Here is a 20164-nt window from a genome sequence, read left to right as displayed (position 1 = left end):
ATCCGTTAAATATAAACTGTCAGGACTTCATTCTTTCTGCCTCAGTGTTGTTCATTGAGCCCTTCTTTGCTTTCTTGAATAGTAGCCATGAATTTTGGGAAGGGTGCAGAGAGGATTACTTGAAGTATAGCGAGGGCTGTGTCCTGTGCCAGAAGCTTTAAATAAAAAAAAAGAAAAAAGAAAAAAAGAAAAGAGAACTGTGGCAAATGGAAGGAATGACAACTTCAAATCTGCAAGTGCACAAGTGATCAACAAATGCTGGTTGATAGCCTAACGTGGTGAGTAAAGCAATCACAGTACGCCTGCTTCTGCCCTGACAAAGGCCAAATGAGAGAACAACCATCAGCCAGGGGTCATGGGCAAGCCATCACTTCTGCACAAAATTAAAGTACAATGGAAACAGGCTGAAGAAAGAGAAATACACAGAATGACAGTGTGGAAAGATGCCCCTCTGCCTTACTTCAGATGTTCATCTAGAGGAAGCGAAGGAAGAAAACAACAGCTATTCTATTCATCATTTCCTGCTGCTGCAGGAGTGCCTGAACTGGCATGATAACATCTTCTTCCACCCAGGTGTGCTAGAAAGGGAATGCTGCACACATCAGTTACTGAATTCAATGAAATAGATGCAAGTAATAAGTTCATAAACTGATCTCTAAATCACTGCTATTTTGTGGATAGACAAGGTCAGAGTCTCCATCCCTGTATTTCGTTTCATCTACAGGCTTGCACTCCATTTGACTCTCACTTAAAAGCTATTCCTGATTTCACTCTTGAACTGAACAGCAGGGAAATAAAAACGGACTTCTTGCATCCCTAGCCCCATGGTTACTTGCAACGAATCCTAAAAGGATGGTCACAGTGCACGTTTTTAGGGTTTTATCTGCCATTGGACAACACTTCCAGCTACCCACTGGTCAGATAAACACTAACATTAGACACTGCGTAGAGGTCTGGCTTATCAGAGCTATCGCTCCTCTGTCATTGGGTCTTCTTGTCCACAGCTTTTGTAGAGCCCCAGCAAAACAGCCCTCTTCTCTCCCGTTGCATATACATAATGGGCAGCTACACTCATCAGCTAGTCACAGACCTGTGGCACATGAAAGAGGAGCTGGGCATGACCTTCAGCATCAAAATCACCCGCCTCCACGCTCAGAGCAGTGTGGCAGCCTGTGTGCCCTCAGTGAGGAGCGAGGCTCTGCAAGCCAACACAGAGAGAGGGGAATGCGCTGCCTCCTATCATGGACGCTACCCTCACACCCTCATCAGTGTTAATTGTGATTCTCCTGTAGCAGCATGAACTACTCCTATCAAAGAGGTAATGACAACAACAAAACATTTGAAACCAACTTCCTGTATTCTACATGAGAGTGAAAAATACGTGCTTTCCTCCAAACGGTGCTGCTTGGTTTTTTCTTCCTCCTCCTTTTTTCCCCCTTCTTGCTTAGTATTCAGCTGTGGGTTTTGCATCTCCTCAGAGATGAGCACAACATGGCCGGTTCCTCACTGGACCTGTTCATGACAAACTTCACTGCCAGTTTCTAATGCTTCTTCTAGCAGCTAAGTTTTGTCCCTCAGTATGGTTTCAGGCTTCCCTCCTGGCTGAGTTGTTGCAGTGTGTTCATAGGTCTCAACCTACGATATTGCCCTGGAAGGAGCAAAATTCCCACTTGCTGACACTAGAGAGGAAACTTGCAGTCTGTGACAGGCCACAAATCCTCCTCTCCTATCAGGGTAAAAAAAAAAGCAGGTACTTGGTACCACACGCCCTGCTTTTCCAACATATGCCACCTTTTTCAGGCTTCTCACAGACAGAGCACTTGAAGAACAAAGACAATCCGGGGCTGAGTTATCCTGCAGGACCACCAGCATCTCTCAGCAGGATCCTGGCCTGACATTCAGGAAATGGTCCAGGGCTCTCCCTACCTACCACATGCACACACACAGAAAACCATCCATCTCCTCTCATTCCTCATTTTCCTTTCCATGGCATTCCCATTTTTGCTGTCACAAACTAGGTATCCCAAGGAGAGTGTTGCAAGGAAGGTCCTTGGCAAAGCTGGTTCCTTACACGACTGTTTGGTAAGGACTAGGACAAACCACTAAACAAGCATGTAAAAACCACAAAGCACATGATTCTGAAAATCATGCATTGCCATTTTTCTATGCATTTTTTTCATGCTGCTTTGCAGTGTACATTTTCATATTGTGTTTTAACAGTGAGATTGATTTAACTGGCAATTGTTTATCTAATATTGCTAGTCTCCTACGTTATTACTATTTTTACAGGCATCAAAAAATTCTGATGAAAATGTTTTAAAGTTGAAAGAACACCCACAAGAGAAGAAAGTTCCAAAATCACCTGAGAAATTTCCAAGGTTTACTTTCTTCCTCAGAAATACAACAAAATAATAATGATTTGCATTGCAATTTCATTTAACTGAAGTCTGTCTTCTACCTTGTGAAATGGGAAATAAGTACCATTATTCTCTGTGTTAACATACTACTTCCAATTAGCTGTACCTTTACATTAAGTTTAGCTACGAGACATTTACTTGCATGCTTCTAAATATACTGTTGGGTTATTTCATTTTATAATCCATGCTGCCTGGAAACTACAGAGCCAGAAGTTTGGTTTTTTCCCTGTAAAGAAGAGTTTCATTTTAAGAATATATGACCAAGAAGAATAAAGCTGAGAAGAAGAAATTTCAGGAAACAGGTATAAAATGAACTCAGCGATCCTCTCTCAACTCTCCATTGCTTCTATTGAGACGATCTTCTCAAAGCCGCTTTGCAGGCTAAGTTGGCCATATGTCCACACTGCCTAGGCTGCAGCAAGGCACCAGCCTTTGTTCAACAAGCAGTAACGCTTTGAAAATAGTGGGCTTTTGATGCACTTTCCAGTTGGCACTCTCATGTAGTTTGGATGCATCTTCTGGACGCAAGCCACCTGAAGCACCACTAGTCAATGTACACCTGGAGAAGAGGCATAGCCCAAAACACTGTAGTTAACATGGCCAGGTCAGCACGATGCTATAGCCAGTGTGACCCAGAAAACTAGATGCCACGATGCCTCACCGTAACCAGTCATGACGTCATCTCAACACGGGCACCAAGCAAGGAGGTTGCTGGTCAGGTAACTGCCACTGGGCTTCACAAGACTAAACTAACACCTGGGTCTTGACTGCTTACAAGTTCGGGACAGACAAAAGCCCTAAAACACGCAGACTTGATCAGTGACACTAGCATAAATGGAATGCTTATGGCAGTCATCCCAGGAAAATGCTAAGTGCCACACAAATGGACACTATCCTCCAGTAGATGCTACACAACAGGGAACCCGTGGACATGCCCAGCCCAGCCAAGGATGGCCTTCTGTCAGAAAGCGACTGTTAGTTTCATCGCTAAGTCGAGGACAAGCCAGATGGCTGTAGTTTCACACACCTGCACGCTCCAATGCTGACACTGAACAGGCGGGTGCCAAGCAAGGAAGGCCACAGGGTAATGTGAGTTTGGTGCAGACAGAGGATGATGACCACAACCCTCTCCTCCTGGACTGGGCAGCTCCTCCCAGACCTGGCACTACTCCAGACTTTCTGCCAGCTCATTTAGCCCACAGCCCAGTCCTGCAAATCCAGTCCTGCCAAGGGATGCTGGTGTCACTCTGCCAGAAACAGCCTGAGGTGACAGGCCTTGGTTCAGTAAGAATCGCAAAAAAAACAAACCCAAAAACAATTAGAAGAAAAATCACACAAAATCTCACGATGCAACAACATAAAACTGGCACAGGAGCTAGACCCCTGCATGTGAACCAGCTGGTTATCCATGACCACGAGGAGGTCACCGCAGGTCACCTCAGCTCTCTTACCTGCAGCTCTGGCTGTCCCTCACAAAACAGCTGAACCCCTCCTGCCTTTCCTGTCCTGCTAGTAACATCCCACTGAAAAATAATCCCTCCGTGGTCACCAGAGAACAGCCAAGGAGGACATGGGGCAGAGTCACTTACAAAGGTAACAGTGAGGTGGCCCTGGGGTCCACATGGTTACAGAGAAGTCAAGTATGGCACAAATGCTCTCCAAGACTAGGCAGACCATAGTCAGGTGCTGTGGAATAGCAAGGATCCCTTGCAGCACTCAGCCTTTCTGTACTGGGGATGTCAAACAGCATGAACATGGGTGCAGTTGTCTAGCCAGAGCTACAGCCATGGGGACTGACTTACTCTAAAAATTGCACATACTTGGCCCTCAAAAGCCAGCATTTTGTCTCAGAGTTCAACAAAGCCAGTGTTTAGCTCAATGTGGTCACATAGCAAACCTGTTCCTTTCACCTCCTCTCCAGAAAAGATCTCCTGTTTAAAAACAAAAAAACAAACCACAGATGGTCGCTGTTCATGCTACCCATCTGAAATTTTGAGTCAAGTTAGCTTTTGGTGCTTTGTTTCTATCACCAGAGTCCTTGAAATTCCCACAGAAGTATGAAGGCACTCAGAAGAGAACAGAGAACTGGTTGATCGATTACCTTGCTCTCCATCTGAATTGCACTCCATTAGCTAATGCCATTCAGCTTGTGACATCTTAGTTGCCTTAGGCATATACTGGTACAGCCCTGCTAAAGGCAGGTACTCTGATAAAACCGCACAGATAAAACTGGCAGAGAATCTGGTCTCACATCTGAGGCCATGCCTGGGCCAACAAAACCAAACCAAACCAGAGAATTTTAGAAGCCAGCTACTGAAAGTATTTAACAGGTAGTTCCCAAGAAAGTGTCTGTGGACAGAGGAGTGTCACTAAGATGACTTCACCTTTGACAAGACAAAGGAAAAGTATAATCACATTTTGCATGTCAACAGACACACAAATTCAGCAATTGAAAGATTAATGAGAGAACAGGCTTATTTGCTTTCCTATCACTTTGTCTTATCTCAGGGCTGGAGGAAATACACTAGAAAATGAGTGAGCGGCTGGGTGGTGCTTAGTTGCTGCCTGGGGTTAAACCACAACAATACCTTTGAGATGCCTACCATTTTGTTAAGCTACTGATCAAGTTCAGCTATGCTTAAGAACTTAACGGGAAGGCTGACTGAGAGATATACAGCAATTTCCTTTGGAAAAGGATAGCCAGTTTTCCTTAGGAAACCAGGCTAAAAATTATGTCAACAGGAATTGCAAGGCATCCCAGTTTGATATTAGTATCTAGAGGCTTTTAGTCGCTCATGGTGGAGACAACTAAATAGTGCATTATTAAACAATTCCTTATCACAATAAAGGCTATCCTTAAGTTACTGTCTTTTCCTATATACAACTCCCTGACCATATACAGTTTCTTCTGAAAACCTGCAAGGAATACTGGGCTAGCAACTTCGGTAAGCCAAGCAACTAAGCACAGACCCGGGAACAGACTTGTATGCCCACAGGAGTGCCGCATGGACGTTTGAGACTCACGTGGTTGGAGAGGTATACCACCATCTGGATTTAAAAATATGTTTGTCCTCTGTGTGTGGTGGAGGTACCGTAGTCCATGTCAAGGACTGGGGGTGATCTGCATGCTTACAAAGACAGACCTGGAAGCCTTGCACAGCTGCAAAACAAATGCTCAGAGTTTATTATGGTACCAGATTCTTCAGGCAGAGAAGGGTGGTCAAGGACAGGCATTGGGCAGTCCTCAAAGCAGGACTTCTTTACTACCAGGACTTTCTTTAGCCATGGAGCTTCAGCTCAAACTCTCATTCCCATCTTGGAAGTGGATTTCTTCCCTGCCTTTCAAAGGCACAGCTCTGTTAGGACACCCACAAGTCCATCTGAATTTCTGAACTTGGGTCTTTTCATGTGTCCGATATTTACAGGGACAGAATCTCTGGCTTTGCTTGTCATCAGTAATACATCTATCCTCTGAAGAACAAGAAGACTGGGACACCAAAAAAAACCCCAACCCAAAAGACAGACAAGTCTATTTCTCTTTCAACTGCCTGAAAAAACACCTTCCTCCTGGACCCCTGTGGATATACGCAAAGAGAGAGAGAATGCAGCCTTTGAACAGTAACTGGGATAAATCTCTTTCTCCTCTGATCATTCCCCCTCTGACTCATAAATCTCAATCTACCAAGAAAATAGTGCACAGCTCTCACAAAGCATGACATGCACCTAGAAGGGAGGCACAATTAAAACAAGAGACAAGAGAGACAAATGATATGGGAGCCATTTCCTTAATGAACAGAACACTTTTCCCTTCTTATTCGTCATAATGACTACCAATAAAGAACAGGAAGAAGCAACAGGTTTGAATACAACACCGATGAATTTAAGTTTAATCCAAGTAAAGTGCCTTATAACAAGTCTGGATTGAAAAAGATGCTGAGAAGGGCGGTTTTCAGAGAGACTGCTTACATTTTAATATTTAGCGAGACCTGAATCTGCAGTAGATGGGTACAAAAAACAAGGAGAAAATGTCTTTTTTTTTTTTTTTTTTAACAAGTTAGGGCAAGTGAGATTCATCTCTCATTTTTGTGTGTTCTTTAAAAAAATAAGAAGAAAATCCAAATAAAAAAGGCAATAAACAAATACTGAGACCCGGGAGGGAAGGCGGGCTTTATTCTACCCCACGACTAGCCCTCAACTCCTGTTCTTCTGCGGTCATGGTCACAGCTCTCCTGCATAGCATCACCTCCCTCTCTGATTTTCAGACCTCACATACTAGCTTAGGTAGCTACAGCCAAGCTTCGGTGCTGCCCAGAGAGTGTCAAAACGTGAGAGGTGCTAAAGGAGTCCTGTAGGTCCCTCTCCACCAGGTCACTAGACATGGGCTCTTGCTAGGACTCAGGCAAAGCAGGGGGAAGGCTGGCTCATACCCCTTATTCCCACTGATGCCACCTTGACCCACATGACTGAGCCTCGTGGGCTGACTCCCAGCACGCGGTGCTGTGACTGAAGTTTTCGCATTTGGAGCACTGCAGCATCCTCTCTATCCTGTGGATCAAATGGCCAGTAGCTGGAAGGAGCAACACTCTACATCACTCACAACTGAACCTGAAAGACAGGAAGATTAGCTGCCAGGGCGATTTAAGACTCCCAAAGCAGAACAGAAGCAGATAAGGAAAGCAAAGCAAACCATCCTTAGAAGGATAAACAAACTTTGCAGCTGACACAGGAAAAGCAGCTATTAAGGTAAGCAGGGGTGTTACCAGTCTCAAGCTCAAAGTATTTTGAAAGGTGACAGCAGTTAAGAACCCATGCAAGCCTTGAGCTTAAAAACACTCTGACCTTGAAGGAACTCAATCTGCCTTTCTGGTTCCCAGGACATATGGCCTCAGTGACAGATGATCTATATCACTTCCTAGTTCAGTATAGCTACACAGGTATCCCATAAGGCTTGTCTGGTTCAGGACAGAGGGTCTTTGCCTCACCTGCTGACTGTTCAGCTGCCTGCTACCCTGACTCGTCACTTTGGAATCACTGCTGCCCCAAGCCCCCACGTGCTAGATGGAGCCAGCTGGACTACTCCACGATTCCGGACCAACTTCAGCTGTCACACAGGCCCTGGACCAGGATGGCAGGTTGCACTGAACATTTTGTCTCAGACGAGCATCTCCACTCCTCCCTGGATGTCACCGTCACCTTGTACCATGGGATCTCTCCTGCCACAAGAGCCAGCACAGCCATTACATCCCATAAGCACCACCACAGTCATACACCCCAATCCAGTGTCCCAGGTCTTTGGACTCAAAAGAACAGCCCGTCTCTCCCGTACATCAAAACCAAACAAGTCTAGCAGAAATGATGACTGCCAACGATTGTACGAACATGGATGCTGATCCACGCACAGCTATTCAAAAAGAAAGGGATCACAGCCCCTGAAATTGTGAACTTGCATATTGGTGCAAAGAAAGACAGTATATCGGGTTTGTTGCATAAAGTGTGGGCCAAGAAGCTAATCACTTCTATGTGTCTCATGATACTTTTTTCCCTTGTCAAAAGGGGATAATCCACCATTCTCCATATTCCACTGTATTTTCAAATGTAATTCAAGTTGGGGCCTCCCCCGCCTTTACTAGGCAAACAGACTAAATGCCAGGGAGAATGGATTTTAAATCTACATTTTAAGCACTGGAGTAGTAGATAGAACTAGTCAAGACACAAAATTACTTAAAACTGCTTGCTCACTGCAATATAAAGAGAGGTATAGAGAGGGGGTTCGTTTCATTTGGGTTTTGCTTTACATCTTAAAGATGGATTATTACCGCAGGAGAAGTACAACCGAAATGACTGAAATAGTCACATTCCTCCTTCCATGTTTAAATGCGTTTCAAGCTCAGATCTGGGCGGAACAAAATCAAACACAGATCTCCTCCGAATTTTCCAAGCTACAGAACAATAAATACCGCACAGTAGAAAACAAGATCTAATACAAGAGGTGGCAGCTGGGATTTCATGCTGCTTGTATGTATTCACATAAACAGATACGCAATCACAAGCAAGCGTCACTCCTTTGACACTGGACAGGCATTCTCTCTCTAGCTGTGCATGGAAGGGATAGTTTTGCCATACACTGCTCCAACAGCAGTCAATCAGAACTAGTAAGGGAGTCGCTGCATTTTACAGTTTGTAGCAGTCACATTCTTCGAAAGCAAGGCCTGGTTTTTCTCTCTGTAAAATTAGTTCATGCAAGCCCAACGTGGTCCCACGCACCCCCTGAGATTCAGCCAACAGATTCCCAATTAAGACATGCTGAACTGGACAACTTGGAAAGCACATTTCAGTCCCCAAAAGGCAACAGGGTAGCAAGATCTTCCACTAGCGTCTAGTAAACAAGAAACAAGGAAAGCCCATGCTTGCCAGGCAATCACTTACCCTCAGACACACCAGGCAAACTCTGTCACGGAAGCACTTGCACCACCCACAGAAGACCTTGAGGAATCAAACATGCAGCCCATCATACAAAAGATGCTACTGCCTCCTAAGCCCCAGTTTGCACCATAATACCAACAAGATCCCAAACTCAGTAAAAACACCACGGTGTTTTTATTTTCTCGTGTCTTTAGACAGTGATTGCAACATACCCTCTTCTCTTCCACTCCCCTGCACAGCTCAAGCGCACACGGGGCTTCCTTTCTTTATGAAACTAGACAATTAAAATCTACTTTGTAACAACAATTTGTTTGGATTCCCATCTATAAAAGCCTCCAAAAATGCCACACTGTACAGTAATTCCTCTACCGGTGAAATACAAAGGTTCGGTAATGTTTATAAAGACATTTAAACGGCATGAGCAAAACTATTTTGCTTCATTACATTTTCCAACCCTTCATGCTATGTACAAGCTCACTGCTTCCAAGAGTCACCCCTACTCACATGATCAAATCATGCCACTTGAAACGCTCCGACATTATTTTGCCATATAAAAAGGTTGAAATTATCGTGACGACAGCAACCTAAGGACTGCAGGTACCCAGAATCTGGTATGAGAAGTGAAAGCTGAAAAAGAGTTAGAGCTCTTGAAATTACACATTTTAAATACCAGAGACACAAAGTGTTTAAAAGCCATTCAATACCACGCCTCACCAGAAAACCATAAAACCATCAAAGGTTCTGAAACACTTGTCCTGAATCATTTCAATGGAAATATTAAAGGATGAAAACGCCCCAGGGAATTACAGGATTCATTTATATAGACTGACAAACTCACTTTGTGGTAACGTGTTTTTAAATGTCAAGCAGTATAAACAAGGTATCTGAAATTACCACCTAATACAACGACTTGAACTTCAGCGCCTTCAAAATCACACTTATACGAAGACGGAAATAAGTTTGACAGACTGAGGTATAATCAAAATCACTGTAGTCAAGAGAAATTTATCCAAAGCAAAAACCATTTCATGCTTGCACACATGTGTGTTTACTATAAAAGTAGAGCATAGGTTTTCAACAGCGACCAAAAAAAGGCTCGAAAAACACTTGGAAAAAATAAATTCTGCCACTCACTCCGCTTTTGCTGGGCACGCCGATTTTCACATTTTGGTCAAAGATCACTCGGCTTCTCCAGTTTACCTCACTTTGAGAAAATCATTTTCAGAAGACATGCCTCCAAGAAACATCGGACAACTGTATGTCCACATGATTAAATAAGAGGTAGGATCTATCACACACTTTACAACAGCAGCGACCGCTTGCTTGCAAGCCCCTGGCCAGAATCCTTCTCCTTGGCAAAATAAATTAATGCTAGACAGTTCTCAAGACATCACATCAACAGGAAGAGGGTTAGCTCTCCCTCGCATCAATAAAGCACATCATCTGACCTAAAGTGCAAGAATTCATCACTAAACCACTATCAGAAGAAACAGTGCCAACCTTCAAAGACATCTTCCTAGAATGAGCTGTCTTTCCTGACCATTTTGACTACTTACAGACTTTATATCTGTCTAGTTCTTCACCTTTCAGGAAGGCTAATGAGGTCGGAGAAGTAAAGGACAAGTCCAGCCAGTATTATTTATGGACCTCTGTTTTCACTCTTGTTCAGTACAGATACGCAGCACTGCGGAATCCTTCGGGACTGATTTCTCCCACCAAACCCACACCGCAGACTTAATCTTAAAAACATATCCTCTCGAGGATAAACAAAGTAAGCTCAAGCTCATATCCGCCAGACCTGAAAGATGGTTTCACCAATGCCTCAGGACTGTCCACTGCTGGTAGTTCATCCGCTGAGCTTTCTTCAGGAGGTCTAGGGTCACTGATGATGGTTGACTTTGGCCTTTCCTTGAGGTTGCCGGTCAGCCCACCGATAACGGTGTTCCACAAGCGGTTCTGTCATTTAGACCCTGCAAAACCAGACAGTCAGCAAAACACATTGCTAGGCCTACTGTCCAGCCTCTCAGCAGTCTGCAAAACAAAGATGCTCTCTGAACTTTTCACCTTTGCATCACCACCAGTTTGGGATTAAGCCTGAAAACCCAAAAGAAAGCTCCAAGTGGAAATAAGCACTACCTTTCAGCTCATTCCAAGCCCAAGACCACAATGCTTCCCATAAAAAGATTTGGTTACAGAACAGGGAGTTTTCACATCTCACTAAAAACCATCCTCTCCACATTAACTTAGAGCTTAGCATGTAGTGGCATGGCTGTATTTCAAGCCAAAGAACGAACCACAAAACAAAGTACCAAATCCATACAATATTAATCGTTGAGTTTCTCAGTGCTTAAATTACAGACTTGAGAGATCACTGAAGGACTCACATCCAAAAAACATACTTCTTTTCTGCTGAAATGTCAACTTTTCCCAGCAGACGTTCAAATGCCAAAATATTTCTAGGGATGGTCTTTGTACATTTCTTTCCAAGAGTCGCCAGGCCCCTCTTGCATGTCATTCAGAGAACCCATCCTCATCTGCAAGTCTAGCTCCACTGACAAAGTACAATTAGCACCCTTCAGTCAGATCTCCTCCCCCCCCACCGCTCAAGAACAGAATACCTGCCTTACAGCTCATCAAGTTGAAGGACAGGGAGGGGTCACTCCCCACTTAAGACAGGCTCAACCTGGGGAAGAAACCAAATCCCTGTAATCTGCTACCCATCAAGTCACAACAAGGCTACGAGGAAGCAAAACCCAGCCTGAGAACAGCTTCCCCCCGGGGAGCCCTCCCGCCTTCCCGCCTCAACTCCACTCCCCGTTCTCTCCACCTCCTCCCCCCGCCGGCGCAGGGGAACAGGGGACGGGGACGGGGGCTGGGGTCGGTTCCTCACCCCTTGTCTCTGCCGCTCCTTCCTCCTCAGGGGGAGGAGGACTCCGCGCTCGGCCCCTGCTCCGCCCTGGGCTCCCTCCCTCCCTCCCTCCCGCGGGAGACAGCCCTTCCCCAACTTCTCCAGCGTGGGTCCTTCCCGCGGGCTGCAGTTCCTCACAGACTCCTCCAGCGCGGGTCCCTTCCACAGACAGGGTGCAGTCCTTCCGTCACAGACTGCTCCAGCGCGGGAGCCGCGGCCATTTTGGGGGACATCCGCTCCCCCGCTCCCCTCCACGGGCTGGGGGCGGACAGCCTGCTGCCTCCCCGCGGGCTGCGGGGGCATCCCCTCCTCCCCCGCTCCTCCTCCTTCCCTGACCTCGGGATCCGCAGAGGGGTTCCTCTCACGTCCCACTCCCCCGACTCCCTCACGGGGCGTTCCCCTTCGGAAATCTCTTCTCCCAGAGGCGCTACCGCCGTCGCTGAGGGGCTCGGCCTGGGCCAGAGGCAGGGCCGGCTCCGAGCCGGGGGAGCTTCGAGCAGCTTCTCCCAGGAGCCGGCCCTGCGGCCCCTCAAACCCCGCCACACACACACACACACACACACACAAAAAAAACCCAACAAAAAAACCGAAAGAGGGAGGGAGCAGATGCCGAGAAGAGCGGCGAAGGGCTGCAATGGTGCTCACCTCAGTCAAGAGGCTTCTCTCAGCAGAGGTGCAGCAAGCCTTCATCTTACTGGATTCCAAAGGAGTAACTGTTATAAATGAATTTAGTCCCAAACAGGATTCCAAACAAAGTTAACAACTTATTAAATGAATGAAGGCAAGCAAACAGTGCTGGGCACGCGGGGAGCTTCTGCTCTACCACAACGCGCGCCGTGAAAAACAAGACAGCTTCTTCTATAGTGTTATATTTGAATTGAAACAAATTGAGTTCAAATTGTATTCACTATATATTTATTAAGGTAGGAAAACAAAGCAGCGCGCTGGGCGGCCGGGGAGTCGCAACTCCACCAAGGCTCGCAAAATTAGGCAAGCCGAGCAGTCTCTTTTATTTTCACCGAGGTCGGTCTCCCATCTTCAGTACATCCCTCGCCTTCTTCTGTAATCGTGACTTCCTCAGGATTTATGCTCGCTTTTGGTAAATTCACAAGGTATATCGAAAGCTTACATCTTTTACATAAATTTAAACAAGGATATAGGTTGTCATGCTATCACAATACCGCAGCCCAACATCACCATTTTTTTTAAACAACTGCTAGACTGTAAGGTTCCGTTCTCATGGCAGTAAATAACATTGTAGGTAAGTTTTTCTTGTCAAAACAGGATGTTCTCACATCTGGTGTAACAAGTTCGTTTCCCTTGCTTAACTTCTTTGATCAGAAAATTACCTATAATTACTTATTACACCAGGAGGTGCCGAGAAGTTGAAAAATTGCTAATAGGCACAAAGTCAGCAAAAATCTTGGATAACCGGAGGAAAGGTAAAGGCAGCGGGGGCAGATCAGACCACCAACTCAGTTCACGACCAAAAGACTTACCCACCCCCCACCCCCCACCTTGGGCATGTGCTGTAGAAGAAAAGAACACTGGACCTTTAATTCGAAGCGGGGGAACTTCAACCCGACAGAAACTGTGCGAGATAAGCGACTCCCGGTAATAGTTTTGGGGAAGAACTTTGGAAATCGAATGTGTATAACTGAACTTGATAGCATATGTCCATACATTTCATGTGGTTTGTTCAAACTTTTATGATTTTAGTATTTTGTACCTTCGATGAAAACTGGTTTGCTGCTAGATGACTGTCTAAGTGAGATTTGATAAATGATCATGCATTAACATTATGGTTGAAACAAGAGGCAAAGGGTAACTGGGGAGATAATTACAAGAGTGTAGTCAAGTGATTACCTAGTAAATCTTCATAAGTTTTGCAGTTCTTTGCTCTTATGATGTGATGTTCCTGTTTGCTAGATGAGAACAATGCTGAAATCTGACCACATGTGATTGAAACTGCATTAAGCTTCAAGATCAAAGAACAAGGACAAGAATAAAGACTTCAAGGACAGCCAGCAAGAACTTCAATGAGTCGGTGGTCGCAAAAGCAGCCCTTCGACTCAAAGGGATCCTTCATTGCGCATGATCAGATGTAGGCAGTACCAAGAAAATCAGTTGCGATCATTTTTATGTATATGTATACTAATACTCGATTAATATGCAATTACTTACTCTATAGTGATACCGAAAAGCCGGTCAAAGAAACTCTCTAAGACTCATTTTGGAGTTTTAGAAAGCAGGCATTCTTTATTGCAGCGCTGGATGCACGGGGTATAGTTCCACCTAGCGTGCATACCATATCAGCTTTAGCACTAACAGGTTATATAGAATAACTAATTGCATATTAATCAGATTAGTACACATATACGTAAAAATAATTGCAACTGATTATCTTAGCACTGCCTACATCTGATCATGCACAATGAAGGATCCCTTTGAAGAAACACTCTGAGGCTCGATTTTGGAGTTTTAGAAAGCAGGCATTCTTTATTGCAGCGCTGGATGCACGGGGAGGGGGTAGTTCCTCCTAGTGAGCATACCGTTACCTACAGCAAGGCAAGCTTATATTGTTCTAATCATATACTTATTTATGTTATCCTTGACATAGTGTCTGCCCTTTGGTCATGCGCAGTGTGGCTCCTCTCTTTTTCCTAGTTAGCTGGCCTCGGCAGGTTTTAATGGCTGGATGCACCAATGTCTGTCCCAGCAGCAGGTGGGGGACACGGCTCTGCCCTTCGTGAGACCCCCAGCCCCTGGAAGATGGGTAGGTCAAAGGACCCTGATGGGAGCCCTGCAGGGCCTCATCCCTTGGACCGACAGGCACCTTCCCTTGTCACACAGAGCATCTCATGGGCTGGAAAAGGGATGCTTTGGTGAGCTTCTGGCAAATCCACGGAGAAGAGCTTCACCCCGCCCCTTCCAAGGGGCTACTGCGCTTGCACGGGCTGAGCATCGAGTAATGGGAGCTGTAAAAAGCGCTCCTGTTCCAGTGCCGTGCGTGGGTTTCGTGCTTCAGTGGGAAAAGAGGCTGGTTTTACTGACGGTGTTTTGAAATGTTGTTTAAAGCGTTCAGCTGAGAAGCTCTCGAGCCTCTGTAGTGGTTTAACCCCAGCCGGCAGCTAAGCCCCGCACGGCCGCTCGCTCGCTGCCCCGCAGTGGGAGGAGGGAGAGGATCGGAAGGGTGAAACAACTCGCGGGTTGGGATAAAGATGGTTTAACAAGTAAAAGCTGTGCACGCGAGCAAAGCAAAGTCAGGAATTCAGTCACTGCTTCCCATTGTCTGGCAGGTGTTTAGTTTGCAGGAAAGCAGGGTTCCATCACGCCTAACAGTTACTTGGGCAGGTCCCCCCTTCCTTCTTCTTCCCCCAGTTATATTGCTGAGCGTGACATCCTGTGGTCTGGAATATCCCTTGGGTCAGTTGGGGTCAGCTGTCCCAGCCTTGTGCCCGCCCCCCCCAGCTTCTTGTGCACCCCCCCCCCCCAGCTTCTTGTGCACCCGCAGCCGACTCCCTGGTGGGGTGGGGTGAGGAGCAGAAAAGGCCTTGATGCTGTGTAAGCACTGCTTTCAGCACAAATCCAAAACGTAGCCCCGTGCAAGCTACTGTGGGGAAAATTAACTCTCTGCCAGTCAAAACCAGCACAGCCGTGGAGCTCTGTACGCAAAGTATGTCCTTCTTTCTTGGGCTGTCTGCTGTTAGCAATGTGCCTTTTGCTGGCTTGGCAATCTGGCACTCAAGTGTGGATGTGGAAAGAGTCTTTGGAAACTCTCAGTGGCAGCAGTTGTTTGTTGTGCTCTTGGGATTTTTTCTTTCACAAGGTTCCCCTTGTGCTGCCACTCCTCTTTCCGACGTGTTTGTGGCAAACCTGTCGTGTTGTTTGGAAAGAAGAGCGTGCCTCTGCTGCAGGCAGAGGGGCTGAGCAGGCCTTTGAGGATAACTGCTGCTCTCAGTTTCTAGAAGGCACTGTAGTGGCAAGCCTGAGAAAGGAGAGTGAAGGGAGAGTGTTTTAGTCTGTGGTACTGCTGGCATGCAAGGCAGAGAAAGGAAAGCGGCCTTTGGGTGTGCAGGGGACAATGAATAGGAGGGTTGTGGGAGGTAACAGTTGTGTGGTAAGGCTGCAATGGGAAGTTTGAGTTAGCAGCCAGCAAAGTAACTAAAGCACAGGGTGCTGAGCAGCCTGGTCAGCTGGGGAGGATGTAAAACAAGTGAGGAGGATGGTCCTTTAGAAGTGAAAAAGAGACTTTCCCTGAGGGTGTTGCCCTGGAGGAATCTGCTTGTGTCTGCTAGTCAGGCAGGCAGACAGAGATGATGGGCAAGTGCTTCTGTGAGTGGGCAAAACCTTGACCAGCTCAGTCAAGGAGCTCTGGAGCTTTTAGTTTGAGAGGGGACTGGGAATTGCTGGAGGCTGCGATCTGTAATAATTCCAGAAGTTTGAGCTGCTCTGAAAAAGGAGCTGGAGCTGCTTAGGTTTAAGGGTTGTATTTTTAAGCAGGTGCCTCTAGATTGGGTCCTGCTGAAGGAGTGTTCTGCAGGGCTCAAACTTGGTCTGAAACTATATGAGTTGTTGGTGTCTCAGCCTCTTATAAAAAAAGAATAATGATAGTATTCATAAGTATTAATAGAAAAGCAGCAGCTCAGCATAATCTGGCTCCCTGTGTACGTTGTTGCAAGGGTGTGATCATCATCAGACAGCAGTTCAAAGTTGATGCCCTCAGACGCTTTTGGAAAATGTTCTGAACTGTTGAGGTTAAGTCTCTTTTCAGGTGGTGGCACCCGTGCAGAAACTAGGACTGAGATCCTTTTGAGCCAGGAAGTATCCCTGCATCAGAGGAACAGAACAGTGTCGTGGCATCCCGAAAGGGCTGTTTTCATGCCAGTGAGGTTGCAGCAGGGCTAAAATGCCATAGGCAATGTCTCAAGCCTCTGCCTAGAGAGTGGTTTTATGAGTGTGAGTGAATTTGCTTTGGCAATGAGATGTGCACAGGCATTGCCAGGGCCTGGCTTTACTCTGGAAGTGACTGTTGTTAGCTGCTGCAGAATTGAAGAGAGATCATCCTCTTTCTCTGTCAGAAGCTGGTAGGTATGAGAGCAACTTATTCCTGTTACTGCCAGGAAGAGAAAGTAGCCCAGAGCATCGTCAGACAGGAGGCACCCAAACAAAGGAAGGCTCGTTGTTGGTTTGCTTTGCTAAAGCGCAGCCAGTTTTGCCTGCGTGCTTGAGGAGGGTTTGATTCACGAGCTTGTATTTCTGGAACTGGGAAGTCCATCCACCTGCTCAGGCAGCACCGGGCCCTGCAGAGAACTGCAAGCTCAGAGGCCTGGCGTGATGAGTTGTCCTGCAAGTCTGTGTGTCGGGCTCCTCGCTGTAGCATACCTCTTAGTTAATCGCCAGCTGTGGAAGTCCTTGAAGCCAAACTCAAACGAACAATTTCATCCCTTAAAGAAACTGACTGTGTCATCTAGGCAAATCTTGGGCTCCATCTCTGGTCCTCAGGATGCGAATGGAGTAAAAGTATTCATGTTACCTGTTTCTTCCTGAGATCAGAGGCACGTAAGGAGGCTGCTGCCTGGCGTCACCCATTCTTGCAGGCATGAGCTCCTAGGTGTGCAAACTGCACCCCCAGGAAGGAACGTCTGTAACTGTGGCGTTTGTCATGTCAATTATCTTTTGTCCTCCCATTTTGAGGAGGACTGTGAAGTGAATGTAATGACGCTAGTCCTGTGAATCCTAGTCCTTTTCAGGTTTAAAAATAATTTTTAAAAGAATTACTTTTTAGTTAGGAAAGCTGATGCGGTTTTCTTCACAGGGTTGGGAGAGCCTGGCATGTTGTTTTTTGCGGGAAGATGTCAGGACTGAAGCCAGAGGCAGTTAAGGAAACACAATGCTATGAATGCAAGCAACTGATGGGAGAGTGTCACCTGGATGAGTGTTTCTTGTAATGTGTTACTAGCGTATGGTGTCTCCTCACATCTCATTTCTCCGCTGTGTAGTTCGATGTGTCACTTGTTCAGCTGCTGCTGCTCATTAAATATAAATCTCCATTGGCAGGAGCAGTTACAGGGTCGTGGATCTTGGACCAAGATCCTCAAAACCCCCTAGCTATGCGAGGTTTCCCTGCCGCACGTGCACTGCCTTTGTGTCCTGACGCTCTGTTTCTCCAGGAATGTCGGTATTTGCGTGGGGAGTTTCAAGGACCTGCCTGTGGACGCGATGGCCCCTACACGCCTGACGTATTCTTCTGGTGCTGCATCCTCTTCTTCGCCACCTTTTCCCTGTCAAGCTTCTTGAAGAAGTTTAAAACCAGCCGCTACTTTCCAACCAGAGTAAGTAGAAGGAGGTGGCCAGTGTCCATCTCCACACTCATTTCCCAAAATGGCTTTCCTGCAGCACTAAGCAGTATTTGCCCCGCCTTGGTCAAGCTAGGAATCATTGGCCTTGCAGGCCAAGCTCTCCAAGAGCTTGGATGTCCCACACTCATTTCCATGAGTGCAAAATCATCGTAGCGTTTCCCACATGCCTCGTGACCTGCCCCAGAGTGAAGATTTTGGGGGTTTGATTTTTTTTTTTTTTTTTTTTTCTCCTCAGGTAGTAGGAAGTCAGGTTTCTCAAACTTTTGGGGGTTGGGGTTTTTGGTTTGTTTTTTTTCCCCTACCTTCTGCACATTATGTGCTCGAGCGGAAAGTAGATTCGAATGAGGAGCTTCCTTTTGAGGACTAAAGGATGCCTCAGTGCCTTGTTGCCATCCATTGTAGCTGTGAGTGTAGCTGTAGTGGCAGACATGTGTTTTCTTATTTTTAATATTATTATTATTTTTAGGTTTTGACTTAAACCAACCCTTGTCGGCCTAGTTAAGCTTTTTTTATTGTCTGACCCCAGATCTCACAGGGACAAACACAGCAGCAGTATCTAAGCAAGGGATCAGGCTGCATGTGCTCAGAGGGGTGGTGGGATTTGGTTAAGCAGCCTTAATGTTGTGGATGTCTGCAACTCTTGCATCTCACGTTACGGCCCTGTTTGCCATGCCCCTCTCACCTCTGGTTTCTCGCCCCAGGTACGGTCCACAGTGAGCGACTTTGCTGTTTTCCTCACCATCGTCATCATGGTGCTCCTTGACTTTGTGGTTGGGATCCCATCGCCGAAGCTCCAGGTCCCCCATGCGTTCAAGGTAACGGGGTGTTTTGGCACGTGGGGGTGCCACAAGGTGATGCTGGGGCAGGGCAGGGCTGAGTCTGGAGGAGATGCTGGTGGTGTGACCATCTCCTCTTCCACCTCCAAGTGCCTTGCTTCCTCCTGGAAACGAGAAGATGGCCCCAAAACTAGATACCTACAGGGGAAGTATCTAGAGCTGCTTGCAAAGAGGAGACTGGCACTGCTGAAGCCCCCGGGAGAGGGGGACATGAAGCCAGGGCTGGGAGGTGCTCTGACACAGGGAGGGAGGGGAAAATGAAAGCCAGTGGAGTGCCTGCGCTGGGAGACGATGCTGATGTGTGGGCTTTGTTGCAGCCTACCAGAGATGACCGCGGGTGGTTCATCAACCCCATAGGACCCAACCCTTGGTGGACGGTGTTGGCTGCGCTCGTCCCAGCTCTGCTCTGCACCATCTTGATATTCATGGACCAGCAGATCAGTGCCGTTATTGTGAACAGGAAGGAGCACAAGCTGAAGGTAAGGGCCTGCGAGAGATGACCCCAGCCCCTTCTGGGCTGCAGGTCTGGGGAGAAGCTCTTATTCCCGATGCTTTCTGAAGGCATTGGTTTGGGACAAAGTCAGGCTGCGTGGCAGGATGCTCTCCTGGATTAACGATGATGCAGGGAGCAAGTGACAGGGCAGTTCAGATGAGCAACCTTTTGGGGGAGCAAATTAATCTTAGAGCAATATAGAAGCGCGTTTTTGTTTTAAAATGGCAGCAGTAGCAGGTGTGGGGAATGAATTGTTTTGATGCGCTGCCAGGGATAACTCAGAGTCACACCTTCCTTGCAAGTGGTAGAATTTTCTTTGTGAAAGAAAAAAATGGTTTGGTGCTTTTGGGTTGTGGGTTGTTGTTTTTTGGAGAAGTATGTATCGCACAAGCTCTGCATATCCATTGTGTCTGAACTGCCAGATTTTCATGCCAAGTGCTTGTGCAAAGCCTGCATACACCGTTACTTGTTTCCATTTCTTGTTTTGAATTCTGAAGCAGCTGACATGTGCTCGAGCAGGGTTTGAGTCTGACTTGCGACGTTATCCTTGCTCTTGTGCTATGGGATGCTCTGTTTCTTGTTTTCCTGCCTGCAGAAAGGATGTGGGTACCACCTGGACCTTTTCGTGGTGGCAGAGATGCTCGGGGTGTGCTCTGTGATGGGGCTGCCCTGGTTTGTGGCTGCGACCGTCCTGTCCATCACCCACGTGAATAGCCTCAAAGTAG

At 46.6% G+C, this 20164-nt stretch overlaps 1 long non-coding RNA gene across 1 annotated transcript; it reads left to right on the top strand.

Annotated features, from left to right (window-relative positions):
* The first annotated feature begins 18013 nt into the window (after positions 1 to 18013).
* On the top strand, positions 18014 to 19413 carry LOC126037519 (uncharacterized). Its single transcript, XR_007505728.1, has 3 exons — positions 18014 to 18083; positions 18812 to 18925; positions 19264 to 19413. It is a non-coding gene; the product is annotated as an uncharacterized LOC126037519 (long non-coding RNA).
* Positions 19414 to 20164: the final 751 nt, after the last annotated feature.

This window comes from Accipiter gentilis, unplaced genomic scaffold, assembly GCF_929443795.1.
Source record: "Accipiter gentilis unplaced genomic scaffold, bAccGen1.1, whole genome shotgun sequence".
Taxonomy (NCBI): domain Eukaryota; kingdom Metazoa; phylum Chordata; class Aves; order Accipitriformes; family Accipitridae; genus Astur; species Astur gentilis.
This window is presented reverse-complemented; position numbering and strand designations above follow the sequence as displayed.